At 37.3% G+C, this 17041-nt stretch overlaps 1 long non-coding RNA gene across 7 annotated transcripts in view; it reads left to right on the top strand.

The window, feature by feature from the left end:
* Positions 1–17041, top strand: part of LOC128082703 (uncharacterized) — a 248835-nt gene that overhangs the window by 40345 nt on the left and 191449 nt on the right. Inside the window, exon 1 of one of the 7 annotated variants that reach the window (XR_008207806.1) lies at positions 1056–1190. The exons of the other annotated variants lie outside the window; for them this stretch is intronic. This is a non-coding gene — a long non-coding RNA (uncharacterized LOC128082703). Of the gene's footprint in view, positions 1–1055; positions 1191–17041 lie in introns of those variants that run through there. 7 annotated transcript variants of the gene reach the window in all.

Here is a 17041-nt window from a genome sequence, read left to right as displayed (position 1 = left end):
TTTTGGAGAGGATGAAGAGTTTGATGTCCTTTAGAACATGAATGTAGCTACTTAATACCTGTTTAGAGTACTGGGGACTGTGAAGGTTTCATCTGTCCATAAGAGGAAAATCTGTGTTACATCTCATGTGTCACCTCACCTTATGAATTAGAGTGAATGATTTCAAGGATACCTCAGAATGAGGAGCCCTCCAAGGGGAAAAGCGAAAGTTGAATATGTTTGAGAAGTGAGGATATCTGTTTTTAGTGCTCAGAATGAATTTAATTTTTTGCCAGTATTGATATAACGTTGTTTAATCAAGGATTTTTTTTTGTTTTATGTTAACTGCCGTTGTATAATCTGGAGAAGGGGAGGGCTCATTGCTCTCTGCACCTACATGGGGGGAGGCTGCAGTGAGGTATGCATCGGCCTCTTTTCTCAGGCAGCAAGTGATAGGATATGTAACAGTGCTCTTGGGTTGTACTGGGGAGGTTTAAATTGGACATCAGAAAGAATTTCTTCAGGGTGAGCAGTCAGGCATTGGAATGGGCTGCCCAGGGAACTAGCACGTAGGGACACTGTTTGGTGATGGGACTGGGTAGGTTAATTTGAAGGTTGGGCTTGATCTTGCAGGTGTTTTCCTTTTAAATGGTTCTATGATGGATCAAATTCTCACTGATATCAGCAACAGATTTAATACTGGATAGTATTTCAGTAACTTTGTAAGTCCTTGTTGGGGATATAAGTACATCACACACAGTACAATCATATTAGTAGTTAATTTCTTTGTTGGTTAAAGGACAACTTTCCTGCTTTTTTTGAGGGTGTGGGGAGGGAGGTGGGAACATGCCATGTAAGTAAAGAGTCTACAGCTGTAACATGGGAGGGGAAAACAGCATGCATGATTACAGCACCTGGTTGCACAGGTAAACTTAATCAGAGAGCTAAGTATCAGCTGAGCTCTGTTCATCCAGCAGCAATTAGTCCACCTCAGCTGTGAAGAATTTAGCTAAACTCATCAAGAGTATTCTGGGAATAGGAATGACAGGAAAAGCTGCATTTAGACTTCATGCCTTACAAACTGAAGCAGGGGCTGCTGGTGCTCCCTTCTCTCAACAGGGTCTTTGGGGTGACAATCTGTGCTTGGGAAGCTCTGCCTTGCTAGAGGGTGATGGAGAAGTGCTGCTTCACTGCTACCTATGTCTCCAAAGGTGTTGTTTGGGTAATTTACCTGATGATGGGTTTTATTTATTTATTTATTGAATACTTATACAAATTTTACTCCTTTAAGTAACTTCTGCTCTAGAATCTGACTAAAGTTTTATTAAACAGCAATTAGTGAAGAAATAAGGCTGTTATAACAACAGTTAGAGAATACTGTAATAATGCACAAGAACATGATTAAGGTTTTCTGGGTATCTAAAGCTAGGAAAAAAATCAGGATGTTTCAGGATCTGATATTTTAGTAACTAAGTTGACCAAAAATCAACAGGTTCTGGTTTCTGAAGTCAAGACTAATTGTTTATGCTAGATTTGCCATATGAATAAGCGTATGCTGGGTGAGCGCAGCTCTAATGCTTTGTTATTAAACATTATTGAATGCATGTGTTCATTTGCTTCCCCTAAAGTAATATTTGCTGTTGTTTAATTTATGGCATTGCGAATTAAAGAAGTCCCTCACACAAAAACTTTTTTGTTTGTAATGAACTTAAATGAGTCAAAATCTTGCAGCTAAGAAAGCATAGTTTTTTAGGTTCTGCAAGTATTAACATTGAGTTTTATCAGTGAACTTTTACTTGCGCCTGTCCTGATGGGAGCAGGATTCTCAGTCTTTGTAGGATCTAGTTCTACATGGTTTTTTAGACTTCTTTTTTCTAGGGCATTCCTTTGTGCTTCTTACAATATATTGTGTCTTAAGGACAGAGAAGCTGTTGTGTTCAGAATAAAGAGGTAAAGAGGTAGGTAGAGGAGAACTGCTGCTGATTTTGGTGCGTTTTGGAATTCTGCACAATACCTATCAAGAAAAATATCAACATGTTTTGAAACATCAGAGTCAGCACTGAAACCATTCTGGAAACATAACAGGCCTGAGAAAAATGGAGTTCACAGTGTTCTGTAACAGATGCAGTGTGGAAAAGACGCAAGCTTTGGTTAATCAGCATGGAATGATAAAAAGGACGAAGGGGAAAAGGAGTCTCTGAATGTGACAACTGTGACTTCTGGATTATAACTGCTGCTCTCAGCAGCTAACAGTAGAATTACATCTTCAGATGCTGCATAGAAACTGTTGAGTCATGGCCTGAACCACTGATAGAGCACATGGGGAGAGGATTTGGTCAGCCCTAGGAGCACAGGTGAAGGCAATTCATCTGTGCAATTGGAAGGGGTGAAGGCTGGCCTCATTATACCTCATTTAAGGGCTGACTGCCACTGGGGAAGAATCTCTTTCTGAAGATCCCTCTTTGGTGAAGCTTTCTCCTATGAACCTAGAATCTTCTGATGGGGTGAGTGATTTTCTTCCCTTCCTTCAGAGCACCCTTCTGTTGTGCCTATCCTTCTATCGTCACACCTCTGTTGTAATGTCTTTCCCATTATATTGATCTGTCCAGTTGCTACAGATGCCTACCCATGGCCTTCCAGGAAGCTGCTGTAGTCCAACAGGAGGAAGTAGTTGGTCAGACTGTATGTGGTGGTTTAAGAAATCAATACATGAGGTTTAAAATGAATTTTTTTAAAATGAACCACTGTCTGAATGCATTCTGGGATGGCTGAAATTCTGCTAATGGAAAACAATGCAGAATAATACTCTGATGCAGTAGTAACAACCAAATGCATTTCTCCATTCAGTGGAGATGATAATGACACAATTATCTCGCAATGCAAAACAATCAGTGCAGTAAGTAAATTTCTGTAAACTTATTTATTTTATGTAAGATAAACTAATTAGGCTTTTTTTTTTTTTTTTTCCCCTTTCATGAAGTAGAATGATAAATGGATTGAACCTCGGTGCTTATTTCAAAATTAAACTGCTTTTTAACTTCAGTTTGGAACAGTGTACTTGGTATTGTCAGCCCTTTTACATTTCCTCAGTAAGTAAATTATGTATGTGTGCTCCTACCAGGTATACCACTACACTGGAAAAAGAATTGGGTGTTAACCAAGAGTTTGCTTGGTCCGGTTATGTCCAATGTCATATAGAGTGCAACTCAAGTAAAGTTTTGGGCCAGCTTGCTTTCTTCCAAACTGCTTTTGTATCCAGATCCTGAGAAAATCTGATGTGTTTTAAAGAAAGTTTTGCTGACTAAATGCTGTATATATAGTTGCATGGAATATCTTCAGTAAGTCCTCTAAGCAAGTTTTATGATGGAGATTGAATTATTTATTAGAATGGCTCTCAAGCTGTACATAAGAGGTTTCTTAGTACCTGGATTATCTCATTTATTAGTAGTCTAATAGCTCGAGCAGTTTTGGTACATCTCTGGCACATTGTGTGGTTTGACTTCTCAAAACTCTTGACTGTAAAACCAAATCTCTTTGTAACTTTTGGTCCTTAAAAACATTTGTTGTTCTTTCACCTATTCTTACCTATAGCATCAGAATTTAGAATCACAGAAACTCTTTCAACTCTATTAAAAGTAGTATTTGGGGGACAAAAAATTAGTAAAGGTGAAGCCTTCCACCTCATCTTCTCCAACTAGAATGACTGCTGTGTTGACGGATTTGCTTTGATGAAACAGTTATAATCAGTTTGAATTATGTAAGGTTGCATTGGACATAATAAGATATTGAGGCTACGTAATGTAGGCACTCATCAAAAAATAATGCAGAGATCCAAAACCTGCTGTACTATCTCAGTGCATAAATGCTCATATTAAGTGCCTTGTGCTGTACAGTTTGTAAGTACAGGCATGCCTACTTCTCGTGTCTGAAAACACTGGAGTCATTGAGCTGTGAGAAAATTATGGCCCCATTTGGCCATGTGATCATGAAAAAAGTTGTACTAATAGCTGCGTCAGTCTTCCTTGTAATAGTTACTTCATAGTTGCTCAACTAAGGGTTTAGAATCTTGTTGCTTTACTGCTTTTACATCTTTGCTTCAATGTACTGATAAATTGACTGGCAAGTAAAATTTTCTAATGCTGCTTTTTTGCTTTTGTCGTCAGTTGAAGTGAAGTTGAAATTGGGAAGGAGAGGGAACATGAGAAGTGCTCCTATTGTAACTTCCAAATTGATTAAAACAAGCAGCTTATAGAGAAAGGCCATTGGGTTTATTAAAAAAAAAATATATATATATATATAAACATCTATATATGTTTAAAAGTTTTAAATTAAATTACATATCTTTTCCATTTCTAGGCTCTTGAAGATTTATAAATTCTTTTTCTTCTTTAAATAGTGTAAACAAATTTAGTAGTTAGTGTTCAAAGGCTGTTAAAAAACACTTGAAATAACGTGACAATCTCTTCTTTACAGTATAGTAAAGTAGGTCGTTAATTAGCTACCCAAATACTGAGGTTGTAGTTAGGATGGTTCTGAGTAGGAGGTGATAATGACGCGCTGCCTATTTCACAACACATGATATGCAGTGCATGTTAATTCCAGTTCTTAAAAGAAAACTTTCCATCATGCTAAAAAGCTCTCATTTTAAAGAGTGAAATCTTTCTTACAAATGCTAGCTTTATGAAACATGTCTATGAAAGATACTCCTATATCTGGCAGTGAGAAGAATCACAGATGTGTGCTTAATAAGGATCGCTATTTAAAAGTTTAAAAAGAAAAGTTAAGCATCAGTGTAAATTAAACCAAATGCCAATGTCTATAAATTCTCATTAGACTAAAGTAGCTAAAAACTTGATACTCTCTTTCCATCCATCCTCCTCCTTTTTCTTTCTTGAGCATGAGTTACTTAATGAGGTTCATTGGACCTGATGTCCCACATCACATTTGTCAAGAATCCCAAGAGAGAGTTTGGTTTTTGTTTTCCCATGCGGTCTCAGCACAAGAGTCCTTCATATTAAGTTGGACTTCTTTTTTTAGTTTTATAGTAAAGTTTAGTTTGGTTTTGTGGGTGGTTTATGAGTTCTGCTGTCTGAGGACCTCTGGTGCTTCTGGGAGAGTCAAAGCTTAGAAATTGACCTAGATATTTACTTGTCTTAGATTTTCTCAAACTGCTCATATTGGTTGAGCAGTAAATATATGTTGAATTGCCAAAAGGGTGACAATTTAAGTCCAGTGTAGCTGCTATTCAGGTGCCTCCGTCATCTGGGATTGTCTTTCTTTATCAAAATCATCAAAACAGCTTCTAATTTTGATAAAGTGTCAATAGGCTTTTGATATAAGACTGAAGAAGCTAGGAAATAGATCTGATTGCTACTGCTTTGGTTTTTTGTGCTACTGATTACTGGGAGCATGGTGGGCAAGAAGTCTGCAGGAATAGGTCCTTGATTGGTGAAATTCAGATATGTCCATGCTTAAGGTTTGATGCTGTTGTTTTCTGACTGGTATTTGTATTGAACGTGATGCAGTTAATTAAAAGTGCTTGCTTTAACTTAAAGTCCCTTTCGGCTGGCAACATCTTCTGTAGAAAGCTGTATCACAGTATAGTTCATTTCTTGCCTTCAGGTATTTGCACTGTACGTAATTGCATCAGAGTGTTTTTTGATTCAGCAGGCAGCACACTGTTATCCAGTTACGGCTATCAAGCTATGGGAGATTAGTGACATTGTATTGTTGTACTTCTGTTTGCATGGTCTGCATGCTCTTCACAAGCAACGCTCTAGCAGTATTTGTAGTTGTGTCTGAAATTCTATATGTGTTAACTGTATATTCCAGTGATGATTGAATGCTTTTAGATGGTTGCGTATAATATTTACGTGTAACAGATTTGGTAAGATCCTCCTATGGGTTGCTGAGTGCTGTAGTGTGTTAGCGAGAGAAACAGTAGTTACTGTCCTGCTGTCTTTTGGCATTGTGTTCTGATTTTTTAAATGTCAGATTTATTTTTTTTTCTGCTGCTTTTGTTTTTGTAAGTCACTGAATTTGATTTGTTTTAGGGAAGTGTTTGTAGTCATAATTGAGAGATATTAAGCTTGGTGTTAATTAAACAAATTGATGTGAAAATCTGACTAAGTCCTGAGAGGGTTAGATTTTCCCATCTGTGAGAGATCAGAAATTTGGATGATGTGCAAGTTAGCTGCATGAGCTAAAGGAAGTCACAATAAAAACGTGATGTATTTCTTAATTCTAATAGCAAACTCTTTATTGGACTTGAGTGGCTTTATTGTACTATGAGTGTTAAAAAACTACATACTGAATGTAGTGGACAGAGACCAGGATCTTCCTTTTCTATGGAGAATGGCAATCTTTTATTTTTGGAAGAATGAAGAAGGCCTTTTTGCACACCTTTAGGAAAGTCCTAGAATGTGGCACTATCCCTATATAAGTTTAACGTGCCTTTGGAGAAGAGCAAGGAAGGATATACAGGCAAAAACTTTGGATACGTGTTGGTGTTTAATCAGAAACTTGTTTTCAAGTGATACTCACTGTAGTGGCTGAACAGATCTGTTCATTTGTAGATTAACTTCCCCATTTTTTTCACTGCCATTTTCAGCACAAATTGGTTCAAGACCAACTCGGATGTTTTGTTTTGGGAAATATTAGCTGACCACCTCCAAAGTTTCTTGTGACCTCGATCATTCAGTGATTTCTGTTCCAAGTCCATCTTTCAGTGTGGTACACTAAAGGCACCTCTGGAACTGGGGTCTGAAATTATTTCTAATATCCTAATCCTTACTAGCAGAGAACTCCTTTATTATGTGAGATTTTGACTTTGAGGCCTCTAAAAAGGAATAGAGAGAGTTGATTTTCTTTCAATTGATGATGTGGAACAACCAGGTTGTCCTATTTAGATTTATTTCATAGAAAGCATAGAAACTGCTTGTTCTGACAGCTTTGGAATCCTAGGAACAAGAAAGTTTGTTTGTTTGTTTTACACAGAAAGAACCTTTTTTTCAGCTAACTGTTCTGTGTGGATTGATACACAGTATGAAGTGAATACTGAATGTTAGTAACACCTACTCCAGTGACATAAATTCAGATTACAAACTTAGCATGCTTCTCAAGTATATTATGATGTCACGTACTTGAGGAGATGAACACAGAGCTGTTTGGTATAAGAACTTAAAGGTGTATAATAGTTGTTATTTTTTTCTTTGGCTGTTCTCGTAGTAAGGATAGAATGCTCCCTGGAAAGGTGGACCCCTCAAGAATTTGTCATGACCAAGGCTGTTTACAGAACAGCAAGAATTGTACCCTGCAGCCTCTTAAGTTGTACCAGGTCTACATAAGGTTACCTGTTTCTAGCATTTGTCCTGGGGAGTCAGTGGCACAGACCACCAGGAGAACTCCAGGTAGTTTACTGTTCTTTCATTGGTAGAAACTTCCAATGTAAACAGTAGAGGTGGCAATTTGGTAATTTAGTCAAGGCCTCAGCTGGAATAGCTTAGCTGACATGCTGCTTTCTTATTAATTGTTACTTTTATTTACAGATACTGAGTCTATAATTACAGTGCATTTTAGTTTTTCAACTGCTTCTGCTACTTACAGACCTAAATTATTTGCTTTATTCTTTTCCTCCTCTATAGTTGTTTGAGAAGAAAACTCACAAGAGAAATACTGGCTTTCTTGCAGGAAAATGTTCTTCAAGTGTCTGAATTGCCTGGAAAATCTGGAAGTATAATTTTGAAAATGTAGAGATGAAAAACAATAATCCTTCATATCACAAAGGGTTTTTCACTTGCTTAGGGAGTATTAAAATGTTTTCTCTGGGAATGTTTATCTTGGTATGTTAGTCAGTCCCTTATATATAGAGCATACAGTTAGTTAATGGAGAAAGTTGCAAGACTTGAACCAGACATAAAGGTCTTAAAGCATAATCTTTTCTGTGATAAGCTTAATGTTTTATAAAAAGCAATAACTGTATAATCTCAAGCATATATGGTTAGTAAGGTCAGTTTCGATGCTAGGTGTACTAAAGGCATTTACAAGTCCATCAAATATTTTACAGTGTATATTCTTGGCTATATAGAATTTTAAAAGATTGATATTACATCAGTGTCTGTTTGGAGAAGAACCTACGTAAAATTGAAGTACTACAATGAAAATATCCACTATTTCAGTTAATTTCCTCATTTATTTGGAATTAAGTTTAAATATTTTTAAAGAGTCCTTGAATGGTTTGTTGATTAGAAACTAATGTAACTCCTTGTCTAAGATAAAACACCAAACAGGCAGCAGCTGCTGGTAATTGGTGCAAGTAATTGTAGAGCCAATAAGTTGAAGAAGTGCTTATTAAAAGAAACTGCCTTCCTATCTGCCTGCAAGTTCAATTGAGTAATGCACTCTACATGTGGTCTGACGGTAGGTAAATTATACACCTGATTTAAAAACACTCCATCCATAAGAGCTCCTACTTTACTCATCCATAAAATTTTTACTTTCTTCACTGCTAACTACTTGCAGCAGCATATGGCATAATATCTATCAAATTAGGTTTTGAGGACATCTTAGGCTGGCTCCCTGCTGACTTGAAACGTGCTTAATGCATATTGCAGTGGCTTTAACCCGTTGAGTGCCCGTAGGATAGGCTTCGTGCTCTGGATGTGTGAATGCCCACGTGGCCTCACAGCTGTGTGGCACATCCTGCTGGTCTGCTGGCATTCCAGCAGCAGTGGTGCATCTGCCCTGAGATGGCTATTGCACAGTCACTGCTTAAAGCTCATCTCAAATGAGCTTCAAGGCCAGAGCGTGCTGGGTTTAACTGATAAAAGTAGAAGCATCTTGAGAGGATGGGTTGTTACTGAAGCTTAAGAAAATAAATGAATAAATAAGGTATGCTATACCTGTGGCGTGTAAGTTTGTATGTGAATTGTTCTGAAAAAGATCTGTTAATTTAATGGTGACGAGTAATTACTTGATGTGAAATCTTGACAAAGACAAGTGAGTTTCTGTTCATGTTCATAAAGACCTTGGACTGCTCCTAAAATAACCAAAACTTCTTTCCTCTCCGCTACTAATATTTCTCAGCTTAAAGCAAAGCATTCATAGTCGTCCTTTCTTTTAAAGAAACTGCAATAAATACAATTGTCTGCAGGCCTGAAAATGTTTTGGTGTGCCTTCAACTGTAAGTGATGTACCGTAGCTAAAACCTGTGGAAGAACTGCTGTGAGCATCCACTAGGCTGACAGTTGAGTGCTTGGGGAGGAAAAAGTAGAAACGTCTAGTTCAACAGCAGAGTCATTTGCATGGTTTCCATAGGGGCTTTGTGAAAACATTCAAGGCATTGTTAGTTGGGTGTGTTGGAATGGAGTTGCTGCTGGTGTTGATGGTGCTTGAATCATAGAACAGCCTGGGTTGAAAGAGACCTAAAAGATCGTGAATCTCCAGCCCCCCCGCCACATGCAGGGCCACCAACCTCCCCATTTAATACCAGACCAGGCTGCCCAGGGCCCCATCCACCCTGGCCATGAAAACCTTCAGGAACGGGGCATCTACAACCTCTCTGGGCTGTTCCAGCACTTCACCACTCTCATAGTAAAGAACTTCCCTCTGACATCCCATTTAAATCTTCCCTCCTTCTTAAAGATTGAAATATGGCGAATAGCAAGAAAGCAGCCTTGCTTGTTCTTGATCTGTGGGAAGAAATATGCGATTTGGCACACGATTTGTGCTAGAATCATAGCTTTCTTGATTGCAGAGAAAAAGCAAATGCTAAAGGATCTCAAGAAGTATCAATATTGATAGGACTATGCCCTTTATCAAGTTATTCTTCTATCCATGAGGTTACAAAGAAAAAGCTGTCTGCATATTGCTGGTCAGAATGGTGATGGAAATAAAGCAGCTCAATGAAGTAGTTATACAGCAGAGGGAAGAAAGGACAGAACCTTTTCCATCTGTATACTTTGCTGAGGCGAACTGGGATCTAATGTATTTTGGGAGACTGAAGATGAATTAAGGAATGGAAATATTCCTTAGGAATAAAATATAGTAATCTATTAATTAAACCATTTTTCTCGTTAAAATTTTAACAACTTCTCTTTGTGTTCACACACACCGTAATGGGAAGGAGGGATTCTTTTCAGCCATTTCATTAAGTAAAAAAATCATTAAATATAAAACCCATTTCACTAAGAACCGGGCTCCCTTTGATGGCTCAGTGTCTTACTTCTGACTGTCCAGTGGATGCCCAAGAGGACGCAAGAATAAGGCTCTCTTGCCACTCCGCTTCCTCCTGCAACTTCCCCGGCTTTCAGTAGTTTCACTGTGACAGTCTGAAACTGTAATGTTTTTCATGTAAACTTCAGTGGATTTTTATCCTACTTTTTCATGTGTTCTGTAGAATATATATTCAGGTTTGTAACTTTTCAACCTTCCCAATCTCTAGACTCTATTGGGTATTTTCACTGGCTTTACAGCATGCTCTACACCTTTACTGGTTTTATTCAATGCATTTTTTGGAAGGGAAAGGGCAAAACTGTGTTTTGTATTTAAGCTACAAAAGCACTGTCATTTTCTGACCACTTTTTTTTAGCTTGCTCTGAAAAATTCGGTTTACTGTGAGATTGCACTTTCCTCGCCAGTATTTCATTAACTTTTATCCAGAATAAATTTGATTTGCCCTTCCATTGCTCACTCATTTGGTGCTGTAACAGTCTTGTATAAATTAGGGATTTTTTTCTCATAAATTTTAACTGTCAAGTTTCTTCAAATGCTACAAATAGTTTGGGCCTCACAGCATCTTCCTGACCTGCTGTTGCTGACCTCAAACTGCTATGAAAATTATCCGTTCCTTCTTCTCTTTTATTTTTATTTTACTGCTGCTTCTTTTAGATTCATTTATTATGCATCTGAGAACCTTTCTTTTTCTCTCATGGCAACTTAGTTTCTTTAAAGGACTTCAATGCTGATCTTCACCAAAAACATTATTGAATTTCAAGACAATATTTAGGGTTTTTTTGTGTATATAATTGTTGACTTCAGAAATTTCTTGGTGTTTTTCGAAGTGTTCCTTCCTTTTACAAAAAGCGTACTGATTCTTCTTTACCAGATTTTTGTGTATTTACATATGCATTGTTCAGTCCTTTAAACTCCATTTTATGTCCAAATTTTTGTCTGAGTGCAGCCATTTTGTCTTTGATTTGGTGTTTGCTGTGGAAGTTGAGGAGAGTATGATAATCTTCTTACTTTTTTACATGTTCTATAACTGTGAACTTCATAGTAGACGTCCATCTTTATGAGGGAAGTGGTACAAGATTCAAGTCTTTCTGACTAAAAATGATTCAGAGTCCTAAAGATGGCTCAAGAAAATGCTCAAATGTTATGCTTATGTTTGCTTTTTGGTATGCTACCTGAGATGATGATAGCTTGATTCAATCTTATAAAAGATAACAAAACTGAATATTTTTACTCACATTGCTAAATATGAGGAAAAATAATTTATAACTCCTTGATTTCTGACATGTACTTAAGCATTTACCCTCATTTATGTTTTTTAAACATGTCCTCAAGCACTCACTGGCATTTGATAATTGCAGCCTACGCTTGGATTTTAAGACCTGTGTCAGAACAGGGCTGGGGCTGTTTTGGCAAGGGAAGTCCATGGGTGGTGACCTCAGTTGTGCATAGTGCCAGGCTGCTGCTGCTGCATGGGTACCAGCAGCAAGAAGGGGAAGAAGCAGTTGTTGTTGTTTTGGGCATGGGAAACTACTCTGCTAGTAGCTTCTGCTAATCAGAGCTTTCTCTGCTGTACTTCAGTTATCAGGTGTGTTTTGATACTGTGTACAGAAGTTGGCGATTGTCCTGAAATGTCTACAGCTAATGTTTCGACAGTGTAGAAGAATAAGGAGATCGTGGAGTGAGGGAAAAAAATGTGGGATGAAAAAAACCAAACAAACCCAGTGGCTTTAATATTACAGCTTAGTCAGAATCAAGGTAGACAGTCATAAGAGTACATGATTCTATTTGGGCTGTGATAGTCTGGTGTCTTCAGTGTTTAAATGGTGAACAATGTGCAATTCTAAGGCGATGCCCTGTCTAATAAATGGTGCGGGTCAGACTTCCATGATGTAGCTTTAATCAGGTTATTTCACCAAACTTGGCTCCTTCAATGTGGGAGTTTTGCCTGTTTTAACAACATATGTGGTTATGCTGTGAAGCAGACTGCTCTGGTAGAATTACAGGTGCATAACAAAGGTTTAGCAATGTTAATTGAATTATGCAAGTAATAATGTTTAAAAGAGGATGTTTGTTCAGTCATCAGTAAAATTCCTCATTTAAAATTTCAAGTTCAATTTTACCCTCTTTATTTAAGTGTGGAATGTAGATGATGTGTATTTAAGTATCAGTGTGTACATGTGCAGCTTTCATCGATGGTGACTAGACTCCAGTGAGACTGCTGAGTGATTTATGAAGTCAAGAGCTAAAGCACTGTTCAGTATGAGCTGCAACAGTACAATTTAGTTCTTCATTTTATTGTTACGGCTTGGGCAGAAAGTGGAAACATATTAATTATTGTAAGAACTGGAAGTTTACTTTCTGATAGCTTTTGAAATTTGCTTTTTATTATCCTCCAGAAATAGCTTAATATCAGATTCTTCAACTGTTGTAATTCTTCAAAATATTATGTTAAAACAGCCTTAAAAATGTTTCTTTACCTTTAGCAAGGAGGAGATTCTAGGAGGGTGGGGGGGGGAGGAATTAAAAGCTGAACTACATATTGAATTTCCTAGGCTGTGTTTCTGCACAGCAATCATCTGAAAAAGTGAGATTTTTTTTCCCCACTCAAACATGCATTTGAGAGGAATGAGTAGATCAGATAAAAAGCTGAGATTCAATTCAGCTCAACCTTGAGTCACTCTCTGACTCTGTCTCTTTAAAAAGAAAAAAAACCCAAGGTGGCAAAATCAATACAAACCAATAATAACTTCACATTTGTGGAAGCAACATGAATGGCTCTCCAAAATATTGAGACACATCCAAGTACATTTTAGCAGAGCTGATATTTATCAGAAGTCATTTGCCCTCAAGCAGATGCTCTCTTTCATTGTGCTCCTGTCACAAATGACTAAGATTTATGACAGACAATTACAGCATCTGCAGTTAGCAGCCTTATAATCAGCACCATTATTTAACGATTGGTGCAATAAACTGACTCCTGTTACTGTTTATCAGATATCAGTCAGTTCTGGCTATTTTCTTCAGCTCCCCAAATCACAGTATGGTGCAACCACTGCCTTTTAATGGCTAGTAAGAAGCAGGCACATTTTCACGTTTTGTACAGACTGCTGAGGAAAAGAAAAAGCAACCAATTACATGTATGTATGGTGCCCTCTCATTTGAGATGCCAGTGTATGTAACTATCTCTATACAGTCTGAAGCCTCTTGGAAAAAAAAAAAAAATAACAGCTTTTACTTTTTCAGATAAGAGCTTCTATTTAGGCTTCTGCATGGGGAAAAATGTCTTCTGTTTAAATATTCATGTTTTAAAGAGTGAATAAAATGTTGATATACTGCGGTAGTCATACTCTTACAGCGTGAATTGTTTGCATTTGAGGAAGGGGCAATGTAGTTAATTGTTCAGCCTCCTGAATGTTAGGCAAATAACAGAATTGCATTTTCTATTTAGTAAGGTTCTTATCAAAATGAAAAGCTTGACAAAAATGCTGCAGTTGATGTTTTTAACCGATGTCTACTGTGTATATTATGCGGCTTCTCTTAGGGCTGCATTGTTTTCATTTCCTGGAAACCCTGTGAGAGGGAGCTGGACATGGTTTGAGCTTCAAGTTGATCTGAAAAGTGTAGCAAGATTTGCTTGTGCTCCAAAAGCAAAGATGGAATTACATTCTTCAGTTCTGTTGTACTTAGATCAGTGGAAGTCAACCCTTAAGCAAATGTCATTTGGAGCAATTGCTTTACGTAAGTGGGAGAAGAGTGTGTTCCTTGCAGCCGGAATGCGAGATTTTTACTGTGATCTCTGCATTTTGTCTGCATTAGTTCTTGTTAGAGTAGGAATTACTTTATGCTTTCTGACATACAGTTTTGCTTTAAATTTAAATGGGAATGTTTATTATCCAAAACGTTTTAAAGGAAAATATTGGTTGTTTAAAGGGACCAAGGAAGACAAGATGGATGAGTTGTTTCTGTCAGTAGAAGGTAAATAGCTTTGTGCAGATGGTGAGTCAGCTTGTCAGCAGGCAAAATTTACCGTCACTTTAAATGCTGATGTGATTTGAAATTGCCTGGCACAGGCATATGTACATTAAGACTACATTTATTGAGTTTTGTCTCAATCAACTATGCACACAGGAATGGTTATGCTTCTTGTTCAACAAGTACATAACCTGTTGTTTTATTTGCCTCACCAAACTGGTTGATCATTTCTGAGATATCCCAGATGGAGTCAGAAAATATAGCTATTAGACATGCCTTTGAGAATTTCACTTGTGGTGATATCTTCGTAATTATTTGAACAATTGTTTTGTATTTTTTTTAGTATATATTGTAATCTTACCAAATCTTTAAGCAAAATTTAGGGATTTTATTTCCCTTCTTTCTACTCTACAGCAGTCACTGTAAACATTGAATTCTAAATTTTTCAATAGATCCTAATTTTGTCTTTTAAAATAATTTTAGATTATTTTTCCAATTTTTCTCTTGTTAATGTCTACTACATAATGCTGTCCCTAATACATTGGCAGAGCCTCCTTTAAAGGAGAACAGCTGGCTTCTGACGCTCACACCTGGGTCTCTATTTTCTCCGGTTTGAAGTCATTCCTGGACAGCAGTTGTCATTAGTATGCAATCACAGAGTTGTTTATGCTGATAAATGTCTGCCAGACTGAAACCATCAAATTTGTTTTATCTTCTGTCGATGTCGATTAAAAAACGATGTGTAATAACGGATTTTTCTGAAAGCTGCTTAGTATTGGAATTACACTAATATTCTAATCTGTATTTAGTCTCTAACTTGCACAGTCACTTTAGAATGTCTTCCGAAATAAAAGTTGTCCTATCCATCATTTTAAAGATACTCGCATCCTCTGAATAGAAGAGATCCCTTAGATAAATGAAAGTCATGTCTCAAATTTGGTTGTAGGTATACTTCAGCTCATACAGATGGGCTGACTCTGCCCATGTGGCAAGCAATGAATTCTGCAGTGGGTTTAGGTCTATGTTTTGTTAAATGATCTTCAGTTCATGTAAGAGCAGGGTTTTATCCCTGTTGTTTTCCCTCTGCTCCATGATGGCACACTCTTTGAGATTTTGACAAAGTAAGTCATGGGTAATGCAATGCTACCCTTACTGAGTGATACAACTTCTAAAAGTGAAAAATTATTTTTGAAGTGGAATTTGGATTTCTGCTTGAAACTTAAGCTAAAATGTCAATCATCTATGTCAGATGTCATAATAGGTGTTCCTGTGGGTATTTATGACTTAAGCTGTGGGATGTACTTGTTCATTAACTTTACCTGACTCGCCCCTGGGAAGGATTGTCCTTTGTCATTGTGGTTGTTGAATCAAGTTAACTGTTAATTAGTCATAAGTTAGCTAATTATGACTACAGGAAAAAGTAACAAGACCAGTCATGTTGATGAAGCTTCAGGATGTTGTAGTGAAATGTAATGTAAAATCTGTGAAAATTTGTAAGCTCTTTATCTGTATCCCTTGCTGCTTATCTTGGTATTTTTGCTTCAGTTAGTGAAAATGATCAGAACCTCCTTGTGACGAGCAGGTTTGTCTGGAAAGCTGCGTTTACTGCAGTAAAGCCACTGCTGTCCGTAGTGAAAGGAACAGGAAGGAAGTTTTTGCTTATCAAATGCTGCATTTGAAGATAATGGAGCGTTGAGTAGATCATGCCTGTTGTGGCAGTAGTTGATGCTACCTTTTTTTTTTCCCTGTGGTATGTGGTGTGCCCTGCTACCTGTACATCATAAATGTACTTATAGTCAAAGCACAAAGCCTAGAGGTAGCTCAGGCTTTATTCTGTCTTTTTTTGTCATTACTGGCAAAAAAAAAAAAATCTCATTGAGCTTCATGGCTTCTGTACACAGAATGTACACAATGTACACATAATGACAGAATATGTCTGTTTTCTCTGCAAATCCCCTCTCTGAGAGTGCACTTGCAGTGCTCTTCTCGTTAAAAACCCATTCTTCTCACTAAGAGAAGAACCAAGAAATCCAGGGGAAAATCTGTAAAGTAAAGCATTCGTATTAGAAGTTACTAAACTGGGATGAAAACATTGATTCTTGAACAGTAGATCACTGTAAAATAATGCATCACTATTTTCTCCAAATAAGTGTTTCTGTGGATAGAAGTCCACGTTGTTGGGTGGTATCACTGGAAACGCTTCCTTCCAAAAACACTGTACATAAATGTTAAGTGAGCAAGAAGATACAATCTGAGTGCACTGCTGAGGCAAAGGCATTGAGAACAACCTCTTGGTGCAACAGCAAGGAAGTAGAAGTGTCTTGGAGTGTGAAATTCAATTATCTCCTCAATGATCTTTAAAAAAGAAACTGAATCATATTTTTAACTCTCCCCCTCCCCCATAAGCTTACAGCATGAACTTTTTAAAAATTCAACCTTTTAGTTTATTCTCTCCTCTGCTCCCCTAAAAGTCAAGTAGGAACTTGGTCGGAAGACAGCCGGCTGTGTGTCTGAAAGCCAAGAGTTAATATTGGCAAGGGATGCTTTGCAGGTAAAGACTGTTCTTCCAAACGGAGCTGGTCTACAAATAACTTCTGTTTTCAGTAGCATTTTTAAATAAAAATTAAGGTAATGTGTTTTGTACCTTTAATTAAAACATTTTAATGTAATGGCACGTTCTTTATCACACACTTACTTTATAAGAAGCTCCTAGTTCAGGAGCTGCAGGATGAAAACTACTTTTCCTGCAAAGGAACTCAAGTTGCTTTTAGTTGTAGAAATTCTCTGAGTAGTTGGACAATATAATGCTATCTAATAGACGTTATCAGCATTAGTTCATTCAGCAGTCCGTGGAATT

The sequence above is a fragment of the Tympanuchus pallidicinctus genome, unplaced genomic scaffold, assembly GCF_026119805.1.
Source record: "Tympanuchus pallidicinctus isolate F22 unplaced genomic scaffold, pur_lepc_1.0 scaffold22, whole genome shotgun sequence".
Lineage (NCBI taxonomy): Eukaryota > Metazoa > Chordata > Aves > Galliformes > Phasianidae > Tympanuchus > Tympanuchus pallidicinctus.
Note: the sequence above shows the minus strand (reverse complement) of the source record. Positions and strands in the feature narration are given on the sequence as shown.